The sequence below is a fragment of the Ovis canadensis genome, chromosome 3 (assembly GCF_042477335.2).
Source record: "Ovis canadensis isolate MfBH-ARS-UI-01 breed Bighorn chromosome 3, ARS-UI_OviCan_v2, whole genome shotgun sequence".
Taxonomy (NCBI): Eukaryota; Metazoa; Chordata; class Mammalia; order Artiodactyla; family Bovidae; genus Ovis; species Ovis canadensis.
Window position 1 is genome coordinate 58272965 of NC_091247.1, and position 15576 is coordinate 58288540.

At 43.2% G+C, this 15576-nt stretch overlaps 1 protein-coding gene across 7 annotated transcripts in view; it reads right to left on the bottom strand.

Moving 5' to 3' along the window:
* REEP1 (receptor accessory protein 1) overlaps positions 1–15576 on the bottom strand; it is a 135843-nt gene that overhangs the window by 58039 nt on the left and 62228 nt on the right. The gene's annotated exons all lie outside the window — the stretch shown is intronic.

Consider the following 15576-nt stretch of genomic DNA (forward strand, 5'->3'; position numbering starts at 1 on the left):
ATAAATAATGGTAATCCTCACTGATCACTTAAAAACACTTCTGAGGACTTCCCTGGTGGTCCAGTGGTTAGGACGCAGAGCTTCCACTGCAGGGGACATGGGTTTGATCCCTGGTCAGGCAATGGCACCCCACTCCAGTACTCTTGCCTGGAAAATCCCATGGACGGAGGAGCCTGGTAGGCTACAGTCCATGGGGTCGCTAAGAGTCGGACACAACTGAGTGGCTTCACTTTTGCTTTTCACTTTCCTGCATTGGAGAAGGAAATGGCAACCCACTCCAGTGTTCTTGCCTGGAGAATCCCAGGGATGGCGGAGCCTGGTGGGCTGCTGTCTATGGGTTTGCACAGAGTCGGACACGACTGAAGCGATTTAGCAGCAGCAGCAGCAGGAACTAAGATTCTACATGCTGAGGTACAGCAAAACAAGCGAACAAAAAACTCTTTCATGTGGGAAAGCCCTCACAGAAACTGGATATTTTCTTTTATCTCCCCCATGTGACCATCCTTTTCCATTTCTACTGTTTCTCTTCCCCAGGTGAAGCCTTGGTTTCCCCCTTCCTGCCCCCCACTCTCTTTAACTACTGTAAGAGTCTCCTAACTGCTTTCCTGCCCTTTGACTTTCCTCTTACCAATCCATCTTGCAAACTATCCCCACACTCATCCCCCACAAAGCATGAAGTCATCCTACTAACCTTTCATTTAAAATCTTCTAGCCTGCAGAATAAAGTCCAAAGTCCTTAGTCTGCTTCTCCTGTTTTTTGGAAATGGTGGGGTAGTTTGTATTGGACTAATCCTCTTGCCAATAATGATAATAAACTCAGAACAAAATATTTTATTCTATCTATCTTTGGCCACACCACGTGGCATATGGGAAATCTTAGTTCCCTAACCAGAGATTGAACCCACACCCTCAGCATCAAAAGCACAGAGTCCTAACCACTCGGCTGCCAGGGAATTCCCTAAACAAAATATTTAAAAATAACTGTCTGAAGGCTAGAAAAGCTATCAAAAGCTGGCAGAAACTGGAAAGGATCCAACTCTTGATATGTGGGGACCACACCAGAGTAAATCCACGTGGATGCAGCTAAAGAAACCACCCGGCCAGCAAATCATGGGGCAGACAGAACTCCAGAAGAAACCCATAGTCGAATTTGCCTGAGGAAGTAGAAAATAGAGTTTGAAATGGTCAAAGATGCTGGAAATTGAAAAGGAAAAATCCTCAGTAAGAGGGAAGCATAAGTCATAAACCAAACTCACATATAAACTTCTTTCAATTTCTTAGCTGGCTTCTGAATTGTACAGAATCAGGTAATATTCCAAGGTGGCTGAGTAAAATACAGCTAGGAAGTGGAGAGTCGAGCAGAGATTCAGTTTCTGCCCACTACAGGAGAAACAGTTTGGAGTTCAAGTTTTGCCTAATTAGAGAAGGTTGGTAAACATTTGGGAATTTCCAGGGGAACATTTAAAAGGTCATACTTCAGGAATACAAATTACAACCTAGGACTTAAGAGATTAGCTCTAGGACTAAGAGTAAAACTGAAATACACCCGCCCCAGGAAAATGTAAAACTTAACTACCACAAGGTCAAGGTGATCTGTTGGAAGTTAACTGCCTGCTAGAATAAAAATTAACCTTCTTCACAGGAAGACAACATAGATCTGGAGTTCCTATGACGAAGTATATATAAAAATTCCAACAAACAAAAAAGGTGTGTGTGTGTGTGTGTGTGTGTGTGTGTATATATATATATATATGAAGAAACAGGAAAATATGCTCCATGGTTAAGAGAAAAACTAGTCAATAGAAACGGATCTGTATTTGACTTAGATGTTACAATTAGCAAAGACTTTAAAAAGTATAAATGTATATTGAGAAAACTAAATATTCACACATTAAAGAATGAAGATGGACTTCTACCTCACACTATATACAAAAAAGTGAACTCAAAATGGATCAGAGACCTAAATGTAATAACCTTACAAGAAAACACAGGAGTAAATTTTTGTGGCCTTGGGTTAAAAAATGTTTTCTTAGATGTGACACCAAAAACACAAGCAACAAAAAAAGAAAATAGATATATTAGACCTTATAAAATTTTTAATTTTTCGTACTTCAAAAGATACCATCAAGAAAGTGAAAGACAACCCACAAAATGGGGGAAATATTTGCAAATCACTATCTAACAAAGTATTTGTATTGAAATAATAAAGAACTTATATAGCACAACAATAAAAAGATCAAATCCAAGTCTCCTGCATTGCAGGCATATTCTTTACCAACTGAGCTACTAGGGAACCCCCAATAAAAAGACAAATAAGCCAATTTAAAGTGTGTCAAGGGCCCATATCTTTTAGAAAATGAATCAGTAATTAATAAACCCAACACCCATTTATGATAAAAGACCTGAACAGCCAATATGATACTGAAGAAGAGAAACAAAGTCAGAGAATTGACACTGTCTAATTTTAAGACTTAATATAAAGCTACAATAACCAGGAGAGTGTGGTATTAGTGAAATAACAGATAAATATATCAAATAGACTAGACAAATAGAATAGACAGCCTCCAAACAGACTGCACAAATACAATCAACTAATCCTTGACAAAGGAGCAAAGGCAATTTGATGGAGAAAAGACAGTTTTTTTAATAAGTGGTGCTGGGAACAATTGGATATTTACATTCAAAAAACAAATAGATATAGGCACTGATCTTACATCTTGCACAAAAATTAACTAAAACTATAAAATTTCTAGAAGATAACACAAGAGAAAACCTAGGTGATCTGGAACTTAGTAATTCATCTTTTAACACACCACCATGACCCACAGAAGAAAACAATGATAAGCCAGACTTCATTAAAATGAAAAATTTCTGCTCTGCAAAAGATATCGTTAAGAGAATGAAAAGACAAGCCACAGACTGGGAGAAAATATTTGCAATACATATATCTGAAAAGGGACTTGTATCCAAAATATTCAAAGAATACTTAAAACTCAACAACAATAAAAATAACAACCCAATTTTTAAAATGGCAAAAAATCTGAACATATATCTCACCAAAGAAGATATGTAGCAACTTACTAACAGATATTTTGTTATAGATTTTTTTAATTCACCACTTAACAAGACACTTATCCTAGGAGGAAAAGGATGGGTTCAGGATTATTTTTTTTAGTATAAATATGTTGTGTAGTCTACCAGGCTCCTCCATCCGTGGGATTCTCCAGGCAAGAGTACTGGAGTGGGTTACCATTTCCTTCTCCAATAGGAAAAGGTAGATACAGTGAGTGAAGAAATGGGAGATTTCAAGAGAAAGAAGGAAAATCTTTAAAAAGAACCAAATGACATCCTAGAACTGAAAAACAAAACATCTGAAAAAAATGTTTTTAATTATTGAATGAAATTTATAGGAGTTTGGTCACAACAAAAGATCTGTGAACTTGAAGACAAGACAACAGAGTCAACCAGGCTGAAGCCTAGGTTAGGGGGTGGGCTGGGGGATGAAGAGTCTCAATACCTGAGGAACACGCATCAAGCAGTCAAATATACGTGGAACAGGAATTTGAGAGAAGAGAAAAAAGAGAATTGGATAGAAAAATTATTTGAAGAAATACTGCCTAAAGTTTTCCAGAATTTAACCAACATATGGTCACAAAACCCAGTGAATTGAAGCAAGATAAATATGAAGAAAACCACATCTAGCCACATTATAGTAAAACTGCTAAAAACAGAGAAAACCTTAAGTGAGGGGGAAAAAAGACATTACATACAGGGGAATGACAGTAAGAATTACAGTTGACTATCAGAAACAACGAATACCAGAAGAAAATGAATAACATCTTTAAAGTGCCACACACACACACACACACACACACACACACACACACAAAATAGTGCCAACCTATCAATCTATACTTAGCACAAATATCTTTCAAAAACCGAAGGCAGTTCTGGTGAATCTCATTGCCTCTGTGACTCTGAAACATGTGCCCAAGTAGATCAATTAGAGGCCTTCTCTATTTAGAAAAACAGAATAATCCCTTGGGAACAAGGCTGGCTTAGTCCATCAAAAGAAACTTATCTGTGACACTATATACTACCAAGGTTATATGCAGCAGAACGGGCTCCTTAGCAGGGAGCAAACAATCTTATCCAGCTGTAAACTCCCTGGTATACTGGGGCCCAGGATCTAAGAATTCCCAACACTGGTATCCATATACACTGCAAGGAGCCTGAATTCCCTCTCTGGAAGCTTTTTCTTTTCAGTGTTCAAACCATGTTCCAGGGACTTCCCTGGGGGTCCAGTAGTTAAGACGCTGCACTTCAGTTGACTTTTTATCAGAAACAATGAACTGGCTTACGTGGGTTTTTGGGAAGATGGGATTAGATAGCTTACAAGGCAAGAAATGGTCCCCAAGAGAAGGATGGCTAGGTATACATGGGAGGGAAGGGGCCTGCTGAAGTCAGGGCGTGAGTGACTGATTGTTATGGAACCACTCACATTAACAAGAAAAAATAAAAGCCAAATTGGGGAGAAGAAGCTGAGCTCCATGAGGCTGAGGACAATCTGAGGGTTTTGGAGGCCATCTAAGAAAAATGCCCAATGGGCCTCTAGAGAGGCAAAAGTAAATCTCAGGAAGGAGATTGGGGCTGAAGACTGAAGACAAAGATGAGGAAGCCATGGCAGAGAGGAGGCTGGAAGGGACAGCCTAAAGAATTTTCCATCATGTACTCCTTCACCTTAAAATACTTTCATGCAGAAAGAAGGGTCTGAGAATGACTCACTGAGCCTAACAAGGTAAATGAAATACTGGTGACTCAGACATGGAAACCATAAATAAATATCTGGAAATGGTCTCCCAACCTCTCCTCCGAGAAACCAAAGGGAAGCTGTTTTTCCAAGATTTGAAATAGAACTTGCCATGTTAGAGGGATTCTACCCCAAACTCCCTGCAAGGTGAGTGGGAGTGTGGTGGGCCAGTACCCAGAATAGAGAGAGGAAGTTATTGTTGACTTGTGACGTTATCATCAGGGGCAGCTCTGGAGTGGACAGTAGACAGCACAACTGGGAACTCCCTCTGGACTGGTCAAGCACAGGAATGAGGAGACAGGAGAGAAGTGATGACCCTAGGTCACAACAAAAGGGTGGGAAGCAGATCTCAGTGACTTTCCATGAGTCACAGAATGGGCTGAGACCCCAGGACCCATCAGATCCTGCCCCCGGGGCTCCTGGGAGCCTGTGAAAGGCCTCCTCCACGAACTCTGGAGGCAGCAGGCTCAGTCAACTCTTAGCCTCACCTCACCTTTGGACCCTCCCCCACACCAGTCACACTAATATTTCTTAAGCCTCTCACACTCGCTTCTGCATCTGAGCTCTGCTCCAGTCTCACAGGGAACCCTCTCTGACAAATGACTGAGGAAGGACGTATCTGAGCCAGGTTGACAGATGAGTTGGCACCATCTGCTGGTACAAGTTCACAGGGGACAACTGTAAAGTCAGAGGTGGCTGGGAGAGGGTAGGGAGGGAAATGCCCTGTAAGCAGAACTGTGAGCAGGGCTCTCAGTCCCGTGGGAGAATCGTCCTGAGGTGTGGCATTTATACTGTCATCACGTATATTAACCATATTCCTATTTTCTGTATTTTTTTTTAGATTTTTCTTGATGTGGATCATTTTTGAAGTCTTTACTGAATTTGTTACAATATTGTTTCTGTTTTATGACTGCAAGGTTTTTTGGCCACAAGGCATGTAGGATCTTAGCTCTCCAACCAGGAACTAAACTTGCATTCCCTTTCATGCACTGAACTTGCATTGGAAGAAGTCTTAACCACTGGACCACCAGGGAAGTCCCATTTTCTGTATTCTTGATGTTGGGGTCTTGCTGACTGGAGAGACTGCCTCTCTTATGACTAGCTAATTCATAGAGATAGCAAATTTCTTATCCCAGGGCACATCCACAAACTGAGCAATCTGGGGTCCATACTACAAACCACCTCCTTTATGGAGCTCTCACAGGTTGAGCTAATATCTCCCAGCCCTAGTCATCTGGGGCCAGCTGCCAGATAACTGGAGGCAGATCCCATACCCCAGAGCCTGCTGAAATTATTCAAACTAGCCAGTTGTAAGGTTTCTCACTCTGCTTTGCCTTGAATTCCCCACAAAAACTGTAATAAAGGTCAATGCCCATGTTTTCCCCTTGCTCTCCCTCTAACTCCTAACAGACCTGGTACTTCTCCAGTGGCCCTGCATGATGTGCTGAACCTCCTACTTCCAAGGAACTGTGAGTAAAAACTTCTTCCTCTATGAGTCATTTCTGTGTCTGTATGCCTTACCATAGCTGATTAAAACAAATCTGGGATACATTTTAAAACACCACATAAGAATTTGGATAGATGATTAGGTACTTGGAAGGGACAAGACTGAGAATTTTGTGTTGAGGTGGTTTTGAAATTATGTGGATGGGTCCATAGAATGCAGATATTTGTGGCTCTGCTAATGCTCACCAGAAGGTCCCAATGGCAGAGGAGGCTCTTGGTAATCGGGGTGAGATGATCAGCTCTGTAGATGTCTGTGAGCCTTCTAGTTCAGGCATGATATTGCTTGATCAATGGGCTCATGTAGCAGTGGTCATGTGGACAGAGGAAAGACACTGGCTCAGCAATGTGCATTTCTCTCACCAAGGATGACCTGGCCATGACCTCTGCCCAGACACCAAGGTGCCAACAGCAGTGACTAAGCATCTCTAGGACGGTACCATAACTCAAAGCACCAGCCAGCCTCCTGGGAGCAGGCCATCATACCAAGTCCCGTCCTTCATAGAAAGGGGAGCACAGAGTCTTTCTGGAATATTCATTCATTGGGCATGTGGGCTTGCTTTCCCCACTGCCATGTTTCTGGCATCCACACAACAAACTGTGGACTCCATTGAGGATCCTTCTCATTTTGATGTATTCCACCCAACAATCCCATGAGAGGAGCTTGGCAGGCTGCAATCCATGGTGTCATAAAGAGTCAAACACGATTGAGTGCGCGCGCGCGCACACACACACACACCCAACGCTGCCTCTGACCAAAGGCTCTCTTTTACAGCCAAAGAAATGCAACAATAGGCTGATGTCTCGGGGAATCTCTGATGTAATCATGTATCCCAATGCTCAGAAGCAGCTGGCGTTATACAATGCTGCAAGACCTTCGGAGAGTGCCAGAAAAGAACCAGGTGGGAATTAGCATTCTGGGAAGTTGCCATGCTCTCCTAGACAATGCAGTTTCCTCTCTGAACTAGTAACCAACACATGGTACTGCATCTTAGCCAGAATCTAAAGGTTCAGGAACCAAGGAAATGAGGGTGGTGTTTCTTAGGATTAGGCCTAATGCTAGCACCCTGCAATTCAAAGTGTAGTTCATGAGACTGCAACATTAGAATCCCCAAGGAGTTTGTTAGAAATGCAGAATCAGCTTGTTAGAAGTGTAGCATCTCAGGTCCCACTCCGGAGCTAATGGATCAGTTCTACATTTTAATAAAACTCTCTGCTTATTCATATGCATGTTAAAGTTTGAGAATCACTGGTCTAATCCACTCACAACACTTTAATTCACATCCTCAGACTTCTGAGCTCTGGTTTTTAATAATTTTAGTGCTTGAAGGATGGATGCTTCCACCAGGGATATAAAATGGTTCTGATGAAGTGGAAGCAGAGACTAGAAGGTCACCTGGCCATTTCAAGACCACCACATCACAAGGAAACAGATAATAAAGGGCTTATAGACTGCAAGAAGATCCAACCAGTCCATCCTAAAGGAAATCAGTCCTGAATATTCACTGGAAGGACTGATGCTGAAGCTGAAACTCCAATACTTTGTCCACCTGATGCAAAGAGCTGACTCATTTGAAAAGACTCTGATGCTGGTCTTTTCAAGATTGAAGGTGAGAGGAGAAGGGGATGACTGCGGATGAGATGGTTGGATGGCATCACCGACTCGATGGACATGAGTTTGAGTAAACTCTGGGAGTTGGTGATGGACAGGGAGGCCTGGTGTGCTGCAGTCCATGGGGTCGCAAAGAGTCAGACACGACTGAGTGACTGAACTGAACTGAACTGAACTGAACTGGGCTTTTGTAGGGTAACTGATACTGCTTATGAAGGGGAACTAGAGTTGCTATTACACAATGTGGTGGGAAGGAGGTTGGATGGAGGTTACGAATCCTTTAGGGCAGCCATCCCCAACCTTTTCAGCACCAGGGACCAATTTCAATTTCGTGGAAGACAATTTTTCCATGGATGGGGGTTGGCGGGTGGTTTCAGGATGGTTCAAGTGCAGCAGGGTTTGTGCTCTTATGATAATCTAAAGCCACTGTTGATCTGATAGGAGGTGGAGCTCAGGTGATAATGTGAGAGATAGGGAGCAGCCGTAAATACAGATGAAGCTTCACTTGCTTGCCCACTGCCCACCTCCTGCTGTGTGGCCTGGTTCCTAACAGGCCATGAATACAGGTTTGTAGCCTGGGGGTTGGGAACCTCTGCTCTAGGGGATCTGCAAACATTGTTTTGTTCAGGGGTAAAAGTCAATGGATCATTACTACAACTCTCCAGAGGCAAGACCACTAAGGCCTCAGATTCCCCAGGAATGAAGATTTAGGCCACAATCTTGGAGAAGAAAAGGGGCTTCCCTGGTGGCTCAGATGGTAAAGAATCTGCCTGCAATGCAGGAGACCTGACTGCAATGCAGTTCAATCCCTGGGTTGGGAAGATGCCCTGGAGAAGGAAGTGGCAACCCACTCCAGGATTCTTGCCTGAGAAATCCCATGGACAGAGGAGCCTAGCAGGCTACTGTCCATGCAGTTGCAAAGAGTCTAACACAACTGAACCACTAACATTAAGACTTGGAGAAGAAACCACACTCACTAAAGTTGAAGGCACAGGGAGCATGGACTGGATGGTGGAAAAGGGAAGTAACAGGAAAAGCTGTGAAAGACTTTGGAATGGGTGTCCTGTGGACTGCTAGGTGCTAGCCAGAGCAGCCAGCCTCCTGAATTATTTTAACTCTGCAGGTGTCTTGTTTTACAATATCTTTGAGTTATTTTACAACTTGGTGAGTTATCGAAAACTGATTGCAATGCAGATAATTTAGTCTATAGAGGTGAACAATAATTTTGTCCCATGGAGGTACAACTGGGTCCAATGATCACATTTCCCAAGAAATCAGTTGAAAATCTATGAACAAACATTTCATCATACCTCATTCAGTTCAGTTTAGTCGCTCAGTCATGTCCGACTCTTTGCAACCCCATGAATCACAGCACACCAGGCCTCCCTGTCCATCACCAACTCCTAGAGTTCACTCAGACTCACATCCATCGAGTCAGTGATGCCATCCAGCCATCTCATCCTCTGTCGTCCCCTTCTCCTCGGGCCCCTAATCCCTCCCAGCATCAGAGTCTTTTCCAATGAGTCAACACTTTGCATGAGGTGGCCAAAGTACTGGAGTTTCAGCTTTAGTATCATTCCTTCCAAAGAAATCCCAGGGCTAATCTCCTTCAGAATGGACTGATTGGATCTCCTTGCAGTCCAAGGGACTCTCAAGAGTCTGCTCCAACACCACAGTTCAAAAGCATCAAGTCTTCGGCACTCAGCCTTCTTCACAGTTCAACTCTCACATCCATACATGACTACTGGAAAAATTGCTTACATACATATCTGTTCTTTGGAGTCTCCTTTGGACTGATTTCTTTTTTAATACCTTATTGGTTCCCACATTACTCAGTGAGTTAAGTAAAATTTTCAACATGTGTTAATTTTCTATTTGTATAAGAATCATGATTTCACCCTTTTTAAAATTCAGTCAGTTCAGTTGCTCAGTCGTGTCCAACTCTTTGAGACCGCAGGGACTGCAGCATGCCATGTCCATCACCAACTCCCAGAGTTTACTCAAACTCATGTCCATTGAGTCGGTGATGCCATTCAACCATCTCATCCTCTGTTGTCCCCTTTTCCTCCCACCTGCAATCTTTCCCAGCATCAGGGTCTTTTCAAATGAGTCAGTTCTTCACATCAGGTGGCCAAAGTATTGGAGTTTTAGCTTCAGCATCAGTCCTTCCAATGAACATTCATGACTGATTTCCTTTAGGATGGACTGGTTGAATCTTCTTGCAGTCCAAAGGACTCTCAAGAGTCTTCACCAACATCACAGTTTGAAGGCATCAATTCTTCTGCACTCAGCTTTCTTTATAGTCCAACTCTCACATCCATACATGACTACTGGGAAAACCATAGCTTTGACTAGATGGACCTTTGTTGGCAAAGTAATGTCTTTGCTTTTTAATATGCTGTGTAGGTTGGTCATAACTTTTCTTCCAAGGAGTAAGCATCTTTTAATTTCATGGCTGCAATCACCATCCGCAGTGATTTTGGAGCCCAAGAAAATAACGTCTGTCACTGTTTTCACCGTTTCCCCATCTTTTTGCCATGAAGTGGTGGGACTGGATGCTATGATCTTAGTTTTCTGAAAGTTGAGTTTTAAGCCAACTTTTTCACTCTCCTCTTTCACTTTCTTCAAGAGGCTCTTTAGTTCTTTGCTTTCTGCCATTAAGGGTGGTGTTATCTGTGTATCTGAGGTTTTTGATATTTCTCCTGGCAATCTTGATTCCAACTTGTGCTTCTTCCAGCCCAGTGTTTCTCATGATGTACTCTGCATAGAAGTTAAATGAGCAGGGTGACAATAAACACCCTTGATGTACTCCTTTCCCAATTTGGAACCAGTCTGTTGTTCCATGTCCAGTTCTAACTGTTGCTTCCTGACCTGCATACCGATCTCTCAAGAGGCAAGTCAGGTGGTCTGGTATTCCCATCTCTTGAAGAATTTTCCACAGTTTGTTGTGATCCACACAGTCAAAGGCTTTGGCATAGTCAATAAAGCGGAAGCAGATGTTTTTCTGGAACTCTCTTGCTTTTTCGATGATCCAGCGGATGTTGGTAATTTGATCTCTGGTTCCTCTGCCTTTTCTGAAACCAGCTTGAACATCTGGAAGCTCATGGTTCATGTACTGTTGAAGCCTGGCTTGGAGACTTTTGAGCATTACTTTACTAGCATGTGAGATGAGTGCAATTGTGTGGTACTTTGAATGTTCTTTGGCACTGTCTTTCTTTGGGATTGGAATGAAGACTTAAATTTTTCCAGTCCTATGACCACTGCTGAGTTGTCCAAATTTGCTGGCATATTAACAAAGACATACATACCAAGCATGAACTCATGACCACTGACTTAAATAAGGACTCTAGCTTCTATTCATGTTTTCTTTCTTTCTGTGTCATGTATAGATTTAAATATTTTAACTAATTTTATTTTTATTTATTCTCCTTCTCCCCTTAACATAGTACATGGGCTCTGCCAGTGATGGTTCACTTGACAATTTAATCTTTAGAGTGTTTACTATTAAGGTTAAATCCTGTCAGAGCCAGAAGAAGAGAGAGGACTTTGCCAGAGATATGGATCTCTGGAGCTGGACTCAAATGAAGGAATTTGGATTTGGCAAGAAGATGGTATAGAATTCTTATTGGAAGAATTTGTTTTGTTTTGGGGTGAAACAGAAAAAAATAGCTTTGCTGCTTTGGGAGGCAAAAGGGGACACAGTGGGATTGTGCCTCTCAAAACTGTGTGTCCCAACCTGGAAAGAATTGGTGAGAAGTTTTATTCTTGCCTCAAGCGGTCTCCTGATCTTCTCTGAAGAATACTTCATCAAGGGTGTTCCATCTTCCATTTGTTCTGGAAGAATTTTTTAAAAGGTATAGGAGTGGATGTTGTGTAGCCCAAGAAATAACTGTAATATAGATAACTATATATTTTCATATATATAATAAATGGGCATATCTCCTTTTATTGTTTATTTTTTAAATGCTCTTTGCAGACATTGAGTTTTTTTCACAAATTGAAAATTTGTAGTTGAGCAGATATACTGGCACCATTTTCCCAACAGCATTATTTTGAATGAGGGTGTATATAGTCTCTTAGACATGGTATTATTGCACAGCTAATAGACTATAGCATAGTGTAAACACAAGTTCTGTGTGCGCTAGGAGACTAAAAAGTGCATGTGACTCGCTTTTTGGTGATACTCATTTTATCATTGTAGTCTGAAATCAAACATGCAGTCTCTCTGAGGTGTAGGGTGTGTGTGTGTATTTTTAAAACTACTAGCATCCAGGGACTTCCCTGGCAGTCTCCTGGGTTGCACTGCAGGGACACATGTTCAATCCCTAGTCAGAGGACTAAGATCCTGCATGCCTCATGGTGTGCCAAAAAAAAATTATGAACTACTAGCATCCAAAGCCTTCTAATCTGGAGGGCATCTCCCAGCATGTGGATCTTTATGGAAGGCAAATATATTACCCAGACTTGGAAAAACCAAATGTCCCTATCCAGGGTTTTGAATCTTCATGGGATGTTCCAAAGGCAAGAATGTTCCAAAGGCATGGGCAGCTCGCAGCCAGTTTGGTAGTGGTGACCTGGGCAGCAGATTCCTAAACAGACCCTTCCTGCAGCACAAGCTTGGCCATCACCCAGCCTTCTTGGACCTTCCTCAATTTCTGAGTATCTTTCCCCAGGCTTCTAGTTAATTCTATGAAAGTGAAAGTGTTATTCGTTCAGTCGTGTCTGACTCTTTTTGACCTGATGGACTATAGCTCTCCAGGGCTCTCTGTCTGTGTAATTCTCTAGGCAAGAATACTGGAGTGGGTTGCCATTTCCTCTTCCAGGGATCCTCCCAACCCAGGGATCAAACCCAGCTCTCCTGCATTGCATGCAGATTCTTTACCATCTGAGCCACCAGGGAAGCCCTATAAATTCTTTCCTATTTAAGCATCTGCCCATCAAACCTTGACTAGTGTAGTAAGTTTGGAAAGACATAAAAAGCTATGAATGTCAAGAGCAGTGTCTCTCAAATTAAGGATTTTGTTAAAAATGATGATTTTTGAGTAGAGTTACCTGTACACCTGAAACTAACACAACATTGTAAATCAACTCTACTCCAATAAATATTAAAAAACTGAAAGTAAATAAATACAATCAAAATAAATTTAAATGATAATTTTTTTTAATGCCAATTTTTATTTTGGAGGTTTGGGTAGGGCTTGAGATTCCAAGTTCCAACAAGCTCCCACGTGATGTGGGATAATGCCAGTCCACAGACCACTCCTTGGGTGCTGAGCTCAGGAGCACTGAATGCTTGTAGAGAAGTGGCTAGAAAGTGGGAAGGAGCAAGGTCAACAGGGTTCAACACTATCTAATGGAGTTTGGACTTGATCCTGCAGGGAATAAGCAGCCATTAAAAGACCGAGGGGGAGTGAAATGAATACATTTCCATTTCTCGAGGGCTTGTAGACATGATGTAGACAACAGAGCATGAGAGACAGGAGGCGGAGGAAGCAGTGAGGGATCCAGTGGGCAGAACAGCAGCCTCCACCCCCAGATGTCCTCTTCCTCATCCCCAGAACCTGTGCATATGTTACATTATATGATAAAAGGGACTTTGCAGTTATTAAGTTAAGGGCTTTCAGATGGAAAGATTATCCTGGATTAACCAGGCAGGCTCAGTGTAATCCAGGAATCCTTACAAGTGGAGAACCCTTCTCAGCTGTGGCCAGAGGGAGATGGGATTACAGAAGAGAGGTCAGATCCACAACACTGGTTTCCCTGAAGAGGCAGGAAGAGGCTCAAGCCAAGGCAGGCAGGTGGCCTCCAGGAACTAGAAAAGGCGAGGAAGTGGGCTCTCCCTACAGCCTCCAAACGGAGGCTTGATTTCAACCAGGGACACCCATCTGACTTGACCTTCAGAACTGTGAGATAGTACATCTTTGCTTTTCTGGTTTAGTTGGTTTTGGTCTTTTTTTGGCAGGCGGGGCGAGGGGGGGCGGCAGCTGTACATAGGGCTTGTGGTACCTTTGTTCCCTGACCAGGGATCAAACTTGTGCCCTTGCAATGGAAGCGCAGAGTCCTAACCACTGGACCACCAGGGGATGCCTGCATTTGTGTTCTTCTAAGCAACAAAGCGCATGGTAATTTGTTACAGGGGCAAAAAAAAAAAAAAAAAAGGATATGGGAGGCCACGGGGATATTCAGGGGAACAATGATGAGAGCCTCATTGAAGAGAAAGTATTAGTCTCTCAGTCATGTCTGACGAGTCTTTGTGACCCCAAGGACTGTGGCCCGCCACACTCCTCTGTCCTCGGAATTCTCCAGGCAAGAGTACTGGAGTGGGAGGCCATTCCCTTCTCCAACGGATCTTCCTGACCCAGGTATCGAACCCGGGTCTCCTGCGCTGCATGTGGTTTCTTTACCGTCAAAGCCGCCAGGGAAGATCTCGTTGAAGAGAGAGGGCAGCACAGAAGGAGAGACCTGGTTTGAAAGATTATTGGGACGGTAGAGATGGAGGTTCGTAGTTACCCGCTGGGTGTGTGGGTGGGGATGGGTGGTGAGGAGAGGCAGAAGTCAAAGGAAGCTTTCAGGTTTCTCTCTCGGACAAAGGGGTCTGTTGGTCAAAAGGAAGGAAAGAAGTGAGTGTGAGTCTGAGTGTGAGAGAATGTTTAAGTGTGCACGCAAGTGTATGAGTTGAAGGCGTGTGAGAGATCCCAGAAAAAGGAAGGAGTCTCCCTTAATACCACTGGGCTCTTTCCTTGCAGTTCCATTTTTACCAAGAAACTGGCTAATCTTACTCTCAAGCTTTCCCTCCTGAGAACAGCACCGCCAACATAAACAGCTGCTCTGCCTGTCAGTTATATTTTTCAGTTTAAATTAATGAATGGCCATTCTAGTCCTACACCAGGCTCCCCTGAGTTTAGTCAGGGCAAAACAATTCCCCGGGGGTTCACTGTCTCCTGGGTGAGCGGACAGAATTGAGTTTTGTACATCTGCAAAGTGGAGGATCAGAATTGAACCGCGCTGACTCGTTTCGTCTCCTTCCTTGGTACAGCGTCCCGCGTCCCCGGCTGGAAGGGGTCGGAGAAAGGGAGGGAGACGTGGCGGAGGCTGCCCAGTGCTGTCCCCTGGGCCAAGGCAACTAGGAATCATGAGGTTCTGTGCAGGCAACTTCACTGCTATTTATAGTTCACACTCTGAGATTCCTTCACATACGCTTTTCGGGGACCCAGCCTCCAGAGGCGATACACCCCATTTGGATCCCCTGCATGGTAGCAAATGCAAGCCAGGCAAGCCATTCTGGGAAACTGGGGGGTGGAGGCAGGTTCGGCTGAGTTGATATAGAGGCAGCTGGTTCCATCCTAAAGACATCCTGGGAAAGTCAAGAAAATAACTTCAGGGCAGGTTACCGCTCTGAATGATTTCTTTAGCTGTGCCTAACTTGCCAAATGAGTAAAAGGAGAGCAAAGATCCTTTGTCCCTCCCAATGCTAAGGGCTGGGACTATTGATATCAACCCATTGCTCAGATGAGGAAATTGAGGCTCTTGGAAGTTAAAGTTCTTATCTAGTATTGGGTCAATCAAACATCAGAGCCAGGATTTAACTTCAGTCTTTTGATGACAAAAATCTCTATCCTTTGTACTTTGACGGAGAATTCTGTCCCCTCTG